The sequence below is a fragment of the Rhipicephalus sanguineus genome, chromosome 11, assembly GCF_013339695.2.
Source record: "Rhipicephalus sanguineus isolate Rsan-2018 chromosome 11, BIME_Rsan_1.4, whole genome shotgun sequence".
NCBI lineage: Eukaryota > Metazoa > Arthropoda > Arachnida > Ixodida > Ixodidae > Rhipicephalus > Rhipicephalus sanguineus.
Window position 1 is genome coordinate 18,652,224 of NC_051186.1, and position 10,058 is coordinate 18,662,281.

The 10,058-nt window shown below is 44.5% G+C and overlaps 1 long non-coding RNA gene across 1 annotated transcript in view; it reads left to right on the forward strand.

The window, feature by feature from the left end:
* Nucleotides 1-10,058, forward strand: part of LOC119373507 (uncharacterized) — a 30,869-nt gene that overhangs the window by 18,872 nt on the left and 1,939 nt on the right. Inside the window, exons 2-4 of the long non-coding RNA XR_005179879.1 lie at nt 1,734-1,824; nt 4,120-4,305; nt 7,948-8,058. This is a non-coding gene — a long non-coding RNA (uncharacterized LOC119373507). The remainder of the gene's footprint in view (nt 1-1,733; nt 1,825-4,119; nt 4,306-7,947; nt 8,059-10,058) is intronic.

Genomic DNA, 10,058 nt, shown 5'->3' on the forward strand with positions numbered 1-10,058 from the left:
GTTTTTCCAAACCAGTTTATAGACCTGGCGTGGCTCTGTGGTAGAATAGCTGATTGCCACGCAGAATGCTTGTGTTCGATTCCTGCTGGGATCCTAATTTTCATTATTTCCATTCGTCGTGTCAACGCTGCCGATGTCGGTTTTTCTTAACGCTCTCGCATTTAAGTTACCAATGTCTGTTCGCGCCGTTTCTGGGTAGATTTAAACTGTCACTCACCTGTGGCACATACCCTTTTACCACGGGCCGCGGTGTACGGGCATACCCGGCACCGCGGCCCGTGGTAAAAGGGTATGGCCACACGTGTCTGGGGGCATAGGTTTGACAAAGTACGCGACAGGATTTTCATGTTATTCATTTCATGGCCCGACCGTCATATTCGTCAAATCCCATTACCTTCCCATGCTAATTTTGGTCTACATGAAGTTAAGGGGACGATCATGAGAGCACCCAGACGTAGGCGGCTAGATAGATAGATAGATAGATAGATAGATAGATAGATAGATAGATAGATAGATAGATAGATAGATAGATAGATAGATAGATAGATAGATAGATAGATAGATAGATAGATAGATAGATAGATAGATAGATAGATAGATAGATACAAACGCTCAAAGTGCCAAAGGTTCGCTAAGAAATGCTTCGCATATAAAAGATACTATGCAGGGGTAATGTCGGATCAGCGTTAATTCGGGTTGCAGTGCTGACTATCTAATTTTATAAAAAAGCAATAAACATCATGCATGTACTCCAATGATACCGGCGTAATGCCGGGTTAACGTCACTTGTGTTGCCAGTGCTGCCTACGCTTTCATTTGCATTCCCTAATTCCGCAAGCCATATTCAAGCGTTGCTCTACCCTGGAGGAATGCGCTAACGAAAGTTACGTATTATATTCACATCATCGCACCGTAAAGTGACCTTTGTTTCGATAATACTCACGTCTGTGCTCCATAAGTTATCCCTTAAACGCCAGCGTAGTTGACGTTCCTGGTAACACCACGATGTCCACACAACTACTACGCTTACAAAAACGAATCCATCCACCTCGTAACTCTTGTATCAAAGCCAAAAAATGCAGCATAGATAACGCCTCGCTGACTGCTTCGCGTAAAACCGATTCGCACAAGGCGTCAGATCTGCCGAACTGTTTTGGTACAACAGCTTTTTAATAAATGTTTTTATTTAGATTAGTTTTAATTTTGAGTTCTCTCTCTCAGGTGAATTAGTGTGCATGTGATATCGCCACCATGTGGAAACGCCGTGGCGAGGCGTGTCTTTCACTAATATCTTTGTACAAAAGCTATTGTGTAGGCTAGATTAAAAGCAAGCATTTGTAGCTGGTGAATGCAACCATTTAGAGACAAGAAAGACAGTGAACCTGGTAGGCCAAGACCTTAAGAAACCGACATTTTACGCAGGTAACTCAATACGCAGGTAAAACAACAGTATTTTATATGTGCACTTCGAACCTCGAGCAAGTTTCGCTGTGCTGGTTCTTTTGTGGCATCTTGTTAAAAATAGCTACAATTTTTCTTATCTCTGTATATTTCATGAAAACAAATAACACTGAGGTGAATATAAATGGTTTACCAGATTCCTAGCATATACGGTGGAGGAATTGCGTGTGTCAAGTAGCACAAAAGTGCTATAATTGTGCACTTTACATAAAAAAGAGTTATTTGACTCCGTTTTGCGAGTATTGACTTACTATGTATATGACTCTCTTCAGACAGACGCAGGGACTCTCTCTCGAATTTATTGTACTCTCATCTGAGATTCGTGGAAGTAAACATGCGCCTCTTCTTAGTGTCACAAGCGTGGTAAGTCCGAGCTCACCGAAAAGAGTAACACATACTGGTTTTGTTTGTGGAGTTGAAGATGTTTTAGTAGGAATGGCCCGAAATCTTGGGTAACTAATAAAAAACGTAGTTTCTCGTGTTTCAACAGCTGCTGTGCATTTCGAAACTAGATACACTGCATGGCACTAGCAGTAGAAAGAATTGCAATGCCAAGGCTATGGGAATGTCACAAGCACAATAAGAGCAGCGTGAAACAGTAGGTTTTTCCTGTGGGATAGGAAAAAAAGAATAAACTGTACAGCCAGAGTGCTTTTGAAGCTCCTATCTGCACAATGCTCAGTAGAAAAAACAAGAGCTGGAAAGCTGGCTAGCCTACTTTCTATTTAAAATAATCGTTGCATCTCTGAAAGCAGCATAGGAAGAATACCCTCAGCAAAGCATAGCCAACCACAAGGCAATGCTAGTTCGTTTTTAAAAAGAGCTAAATTTGAATGAAAAGATCGTCCTGGATACGAAACTATGGCTTCTGAAAAATTTAACGTAAACAAGTTCAAAGCGAAAGTGTTGTTGTACAGCTTCGAATAATAGTTCCCTCAATTGTTAAACTTTCAAGATAGTGTGCCCATTCAGTTGCGGGAGCAAGGTTACTGACCATTCCGATGAAGGCAGTCTTTTGTATTTCTGTGCTTCTAGTGAATTCTGGCGTGAATGGTTTGTGCTCTTGAATATCCAACTCTGCTTGAGGCTTTGGTGCCGAAACTTCAGATTTGGCAATGCAGCAACAGTCTGCACGGTTTAAAATAAATGTAATAAACCCTTAGCCGTCCGCGAAAAAATATAAAACAAACAGTTCACCCTTAATAATCACGGAGACGTGACGCTTGGCAAAATATTGTTGGCAATTACTGTCAGATTCTACCTTGTGGCTTCCCCTGGGTTGAATACTTGCCTCTACAAGTCAGTTGTTGTCTTTCAGAAGTTCAAAGAAATGGTATGTAGGGCTGGGCACCTAAAGGTGACATTCCCCTCGTGCCCTCAGTGTACCAGTAGAGAAATGTGTTCCCGCGTTCTGTGCATTGATAATAGGAATTTCTTATTTTTGGAAGAAAACAAAGATACATGTGCCAACATGCATAAACCCGACAGATAACGAAGTAAAGGAAAGCTTTCGGGGCATGAGTCGACGCAACAAACGTTTTAGTTATAATGAAAAACTCTCACTGCACCTTGTGCAGGCGCCTATGTGGGCGACAGTCGCGCTACGTGGCGCCACACTTACTTCATAATGGAGTCACTAATTTTGGCGATCTGTGACATGATATGTTGATGACATCACTTTATGGTGCTTTTTTGCACCTCTCGCGTTCACGTCGCTGACGCCGGCGGTAAATTTTCGCGTTTGATAAGGCGTCTAGGGTTTTCGCCGTAATAAAGTGAAATAAAGCAGGAAGAAAAATAAAAGCTGCAGGAAGTGGAAACTGCAACTTCTAATTAGCCACGCGATGCTCTACAAACGGATCATTGGTTGCGGTCATTCGCCTGTCCGCTTTTTTGCTGTGAACACTGGGAGTTATAAGGAGCACCACACTTGTTTGTCAGTGATTGCCGCCTCGTGTCAAGGTCGAGCTCTGTAGTGTGCTATAATTACCGAGTAACGGAACTAGCGCGTTCGTGATCACACCGAGTGACACTGAGACGTTTATTGCAAAAAAAAAAACAAGACTTGCTCAAGTTCAAGCGCGCTGACGTAGCTTCTTGCTCCTTTGTCACCTCCCAGTGAGCCTGTCAATGCGCTCATCGGGACGCAAGGATAGAAAAAAAATACTCAATGCATGCTAATAATCCCTGTAATTCCGCTGGTACTCAACCGGTATGAAACATTTTTCATGCTACTGGGTGATTACTTGAAAGAGCGGATCAAGGCTATTCAACGTGGGATTATTAGGATGCCGATGACTGTTGCAAGAGTATTGAAGTGTTCACCGGCATGTCTTTTTCATGTTAGTATTAGCAATAGGAAGGCAATACACACCTCATAAGTGATTGTTTTTTAGTGTTGTATCAGAGTCTGTGTTTGTGGGTAGTTACTTAGCGAATGTACCAAACACAAGCGTAGTTTAAAGCTGTCAACCGTTAGCTAAATCATCTATCAATGCACATCGCACCCATGGAAGAGAGGTCGCATTATTTGCATATCAATGAAGGGTGGTGACTATATTTCAACGTATTACTAACTTGATCTTGGCCGGTTCTACGATTATTAGCACTCCTGTACGTGAGGTGTAATATAGCTGTTCTGTGTTAACTTCTGTCTAGGGGAGCACGCAAAATCTGAACAGTGCCAGGAGGTAATCCATCTAGAAGAATGTCGTACGAGGAACACGGCATGGTACTTCATTGGCTCAACATTTAATTTTTGTATAAAGTTGGGCAAAACGTTCTGTGCTCCTGCCAATGTACACGGTTTCGAAACTTGTGAGGAATGTCAGAAGGCCTGCGGAAGTGAGTATCTATCTATCTATCTATCTATCTATCTATCTATCTATCTATCTATCTATCTATCTATCTATCTATCTATCTATCTATCTATCTATCTATCTATCTATCTATCTATCTATCTATCTATCTATCTATCTATCTATCTATCTATCTATCTATCTATCTATCTATCTATCTATCTATCTATCTATCTATCTATCTATCTATCTATCTATCTATCTATCTATCTATCTATCTATCTATCTATCTAACCACCTACGGCAGGGCGCTCTCGGGCTCGTCTCCTTAACTTGTCCCATAGCAAAATTTCCACGCGAGGGCACTAGTGAATGACGAACATGACCAACATTGCGTTAAAGATCTTGTGTCGCAGCAAATGCGGGGCAGGCGCCGGCAGCGTTGTCGGTGAGGGAAATATCAGAGGAACGGAAAAATTGAAAATTGCGGTTAGAGCCGCAATCGAACCGACGCATCTGCGTGGACGCCCAAGTATTCATCCACAGGCCGACATTAGTGCTTGAAACTTCTTAGGAAAATGACCCTATACGCCTTGTGCACCACCTATAGAGGCGCCACTGATAGCCACCTAGCGGGCGCCGCCGACAGTACGTGCGCGAACCCGAGCAGACGACAGCGCTTTGCAGAGCTTTGCTGTGAGGAGATGAATGAAGTTCGCGGCTGCCATTTCCCCTTCGTGCGGGTGCCAGACAACTAATTCTGCACTGGCAGCTGCAGGAAAGGCGCGGGCCTCTACGAAAGGGGACTTGTGCACGATGTTTGTCACGAACGAGCGCTTAACTAAGCGCACATCGCCGATTTCAAACGACGGCATGAAAGCCTGGCGCCGATGGTTCGTGCGCGACAGAGCGCGCGCATCGAAAAATCAAGTATAAAAAGGCGCCTCTTACCCTCTCCGCAGAAGACGCCACCGACACAGCAAACGAACGCGAAAGATTGGGATATTCGAGAAAGCAAAGCCGAGCCAGCGGCGCCGTCTGATTCCGCAGACGAATCGGTGAGAGGATCTCGCGCTTTCCCTAGCTTTCGCTGTGCAACGCACAGACGAATCATACGCAGCTTCCCGAACCCGGGCGCGAGCCGATACAGGCAATGCAAGCAGTTAGTCGGCGAAGAAGTTACGTCGTTCTAGTGATAGCATCGTTCGCTCGACCGCAGAAGACGTGTTGTTTGATGATCTAGTGCTGTGAGTTAAGTATCAATAGATGACAGTGACAAGTTTTGAAGAGGGTCGCCGAGAAGACATGGGATGACCGACTGCGGAGGAGAACGAACGTCCGCGTGGAGTGAATCGTCATGCCGGTGAATATCAAAGGTGCGTCGCGCAGACCAGCGTAAGAAGATCCAGCTATGAGGTGCAGCTCGTGGTGAACATCCGCTTTGTTTTGATTGCAAAGGTGACGTCTCAATCACTTCTTGTTCTTTCTGACGTCAACCATTGCTGCATTTCTGTTTCTGTAAGTAATAAATATAGAACTTAGCTTGTAATAGCGCGGTACATGTACCGCGCTAGTACAAGCTAAGTTCATGGATGACCAACTCGCCCGAACTACAACACTTCTGAAATATAGAACGTTTGAGCGAAGTGCCCTGCACGGCGGTCGAACCGAACCAAAGCATGCTCAGGCTGATAACTTTGGTCGTCTACCAGTGTCAACATGATCGAGTGCATCCAGCGAGCACCGATATGACAGAACGAAAGCATTAGAACAAGAAGCGGCGTGTTAACCCGCACAATGACGAAGCGGCTCGTCTTTGCCAACGAACAGCGGCGATGCATTGCTTCCGTCGCTCTTGCTCAGGAGGCCTTGCGGTAAGTGAGTAAAACCATGTTCCGGGCGCGTTTTTTAGGTGATTGAGCACTCCACTCCGCAGCAATTGTTATTCGACATCCCTTGAAGTTTCGGCCACCACACATACGACGAACGTTGCTTATTTCCCTACGGAAACGTGAACAACGCGGAAACACACGTACAACGACGTAGGAAACCACGGCGGCTGTCTGCTTGCTTTCCCGAGAGCAATGACTGCGTTCGCCGCCTATGGCGCTTCCGTCGGCGCGCACTAGGCGCATAACGGCTTCATATGGCAGCAACGTCAACTATGGTTTTAGAGCCCGCTATCGGTGTTTCTAAGAGTGTAATCAATGGAATAGGGATTACATATTAACTCCCATGAGTCGCCCAGCTATGGTAAACGATTGCTCAACCCGGAAGAATACGGCAAGAACCGCTGCTTATGATGTTCACACCATCGCACCGCAGCGTGGAGATCATTTCGATGAAAGTGAAATCTGTACTTTAAGGTGACTACAGACGTTACGTTGGACTGTGGGATACCTTTTGAGCCTCAGTGTAGTAGACGTGCCTGGGAACTCCTCAATCAATCCCGTAGCCTTGACCTTGGGAGCCCCGCCCCCAAACTGGTGTCCTCAAATTGGCACGCTTTCCTCAAAATAGTTGCTTTCCTTAAATATTCAAGGCCTTCAGTAAGCGCTCTCACCCTTTCCTCTCTCCAGTTTTGAAAAAAAATTCCTCGCTGCTAGACTGCCCACGATATAGCCATAACTCAAAATGCTCATAGAAGTAGGTCCAACTCGCAAGGCTTGATTCAAAACAATCGAAAAGTTAGGTGTAAGCCAATTATCGCCAACTGCTTCGTATGATATATTCTCCCATAATGAGTAGGATCTGCTGAAGTTTTTTTTTTTTTTTTCGGCCTCAAATATTGTAGACGGATGCTTCTGAATACTTCTAAACGAGTATGATCGGTATGAACAACAAGTATGATCTGTATGAACATATCACGTACGTTCTAGAGCCTATGATAGTAGAAGAGATTAAGCTGGAATGTGCGGCGATGCATCCGCAAAAGCCGATTCGTTTCAACGGCCGACGATATTTGGACGATCGACGAACGTGTTTGCCCCTGTCTTTGCACTGTGAGACTTTTGTCTGCCTCGAAAGAGCTTCAGCGAATAATAAGTATGATTCTTGCCTATCTGGACTTTTGCATACAGTGCCGTCGCTCAGCCCCCTGAAATATCTTTTTATACTACCTGCATTTCCCTATTCTCTCCTTGCTTATAAGCCAGGGGAGTGTACGCCCGATAGCTTATCAATACATCGTTGCATGTATTATCATTTGGTTGAACATGTCTATTTGGACGCTACAGATATTTATTCTAAAACGTATCTCAAGAAATGCGTAGTACATTTCCACATATGATTACGCTCTTCATACCATTGACCGCGTTAATCTCAGAGTTTGTTTTTTTCACGCACACGTGTAAAAAAAATTTAAGTTATAGACGTGCTTGCGTGCATTCGTCGTCGAGGATATGCATCAACGAACAGCTTGCCCGAGCGCTTCCGGAAGCTAGATTTATCTGCTGCAAGCTAGATTTCTCTATTGGTAGCTGCATAAGAAATTGCTCTTTCGCAATTTGCATATCGCATATGGCTTTACTCTAAGCATCCGAGAATGTTTATTGGCTTTGTGAGCAATTCACTCTTCACCTTCGCGACGTACGCCATACAGTTTAAGGACATATAACATCTACGGCAAACTTAATTCCTTTAATCATCTCAAATTAAAAAGCCAGAGAAATGTTATTCCTTTGTGCAGTTTCCGTTTGTGCCGAAAAAGTACCAAAGCCCTGGTGGAAAGAGTTCCTCGGATTAGATGAAGAGGAAAGACCGCTGATAGAAGACGTTTAAAATCTCTGTACTGATGCAAGTACGTACCTACATGTTTCTGAGTATATTCCTGTGAACGACAATTCTTTTACAACTAGTACTGATGAGCAAAAACGCTTCGCAGTATAGTGATATATTTCGTGCATGCTTTTATAGAAACTTGCAGAAATAAAACAGTTCGGCAGATTCCACGCCTTCTGGGCATCGGTTTCATGCGAGGCAGTCAACGAGTAATCCTACGCTGCATTTTTTGGTATTGGGCCAAACGTTACGACATGGATCGACGTGTTTTTTTAGGTGTAGTAGGTGCGCGCACATTGTTTGAATTTACGAGGCACGTCGAGTACACTGGCATTTCAAAGGTAACTTTTAGTCTGAGGTAACGTCAGTATTCACGTTAGGGCACATACGTCGGTATTATCAAAACGAAGTGCATTTTAGGATGCGATGATGTCAATATCATATGTAGCTTTCGGTAGTGTATTCCTCCGGGGTCGCGCAACGCTTGACTATAGATTGCTCAATCATAGAAATACAAACGTTAGCTCTATTAGACTGCCATAAAGCCGAGCCAACACATGAAACAAAATTGACGTTAACCTGAGATTGCGCCTGTAGCGTAGGGTTACAAATGTATTGTTTTTGCTTTGTTACAAAAGAAAATAGCCAGAATTGACGTGGCACCGACACAACGCCTCAGAGCGCAGCTCTTATGCGCCCGTCCCTGCGTTGAGCGGGATCGCCGTCGAGGTCGGTGGCGTAACCGATAGCCATGAAAAAACAAAATGTGAAGATACCCAGAATATAATGGGATTTGAACCCGGGCCATCTGTGTGGCATCCGGGTATTCTACCACGGAGCCGCGCTCGTGCTCGAAATTCATTAGCAAAAAAACCCTATACAGGTGTCATGTCGTGCAAGGAATCGCGTTAACCTGCGTAATATAGCGTGGCAGAAGAGTAAAATAACAACCAGTCCTCACACAAGGATTATTGCGCAACGACTGTGTGGTTTAATCATTTCCACCCACTGCAATGTGGCAGGTACCTCGCTTATCCGCAGAAGAACGAATAATGCCGTAGCGGGTGCTGTCCTACTTATCAAAAATTATGATTTATTGCGTAGTCGATACCTTGCCGATAGCCGAAACTTCCGATACAGTCGGCCTTGTCCCAACACGAAGCTGCGCTCAGAATTCGCCTTAGGAACTAATGTAATCGTCGGTGAATTTTTTCGTAAGCTTCACAAAACGTGTGCATAGTTCCCTACGAAACATGGAATAAATATCTTTAGCTAATCTTTATGGCAAGCACATTATTGAAGGCAAGCAACAGCTTTCGAGATAAACCACGTTGTCTTTCCAGATAGCTCGAGTTGCGGTGTCTAAAACCTCTCTTTTGTTTTCTTGTTTTCATAGCAGTTTTTGTACCTGGCGTGGCTGTGTGGTAGAATACCTAATTTTTATTCTTTGTATTCGTCGGGTCAGCCCTTCCGATGTCGGTTATTTCTTTAACGTTCTCGCATTTAAACCAACAATGTCTGTTCTCGCCGTTCCTGGATAGATATAAACTGGAAGTCACATGTGGCGCACACACGTATTTTGCGGCCAGTGTTAAACTGAAATGTTCCACACGTGTCTGGAGGAAAGGGTTTGACGACGCACGCGACAAGATTTTTACGTTATTATTGCGATAGCAATTATAGGGACACTCTCGGCTGTTTTTTTCCATCGCCGTCATGCCTCGGATATGTTCATGTATGGATATATAAATAACAGCTACAAAGAAAAAATCCGAAGAAAGAAAATTGCACCATCTTCCCGTGGAGAACCTTGAGTGACATACGAACTCTGTGGGAACCCTGATTAGTATGCTTGCCGGCGTTGACGTGCGGCTTCAGCTGCGCGAGCACTTGCTGAATCAGTAGCAGCTTCTTGGCGGCGTTGATGTTTCCTTTCGGCTTCGCGAGCCCGAAGTTCGGGATCGGCCTGTCGCCGCTGCAGTTTCGTGGCAGCGGCTCGAGCCCTCTACTCCGCGCCGC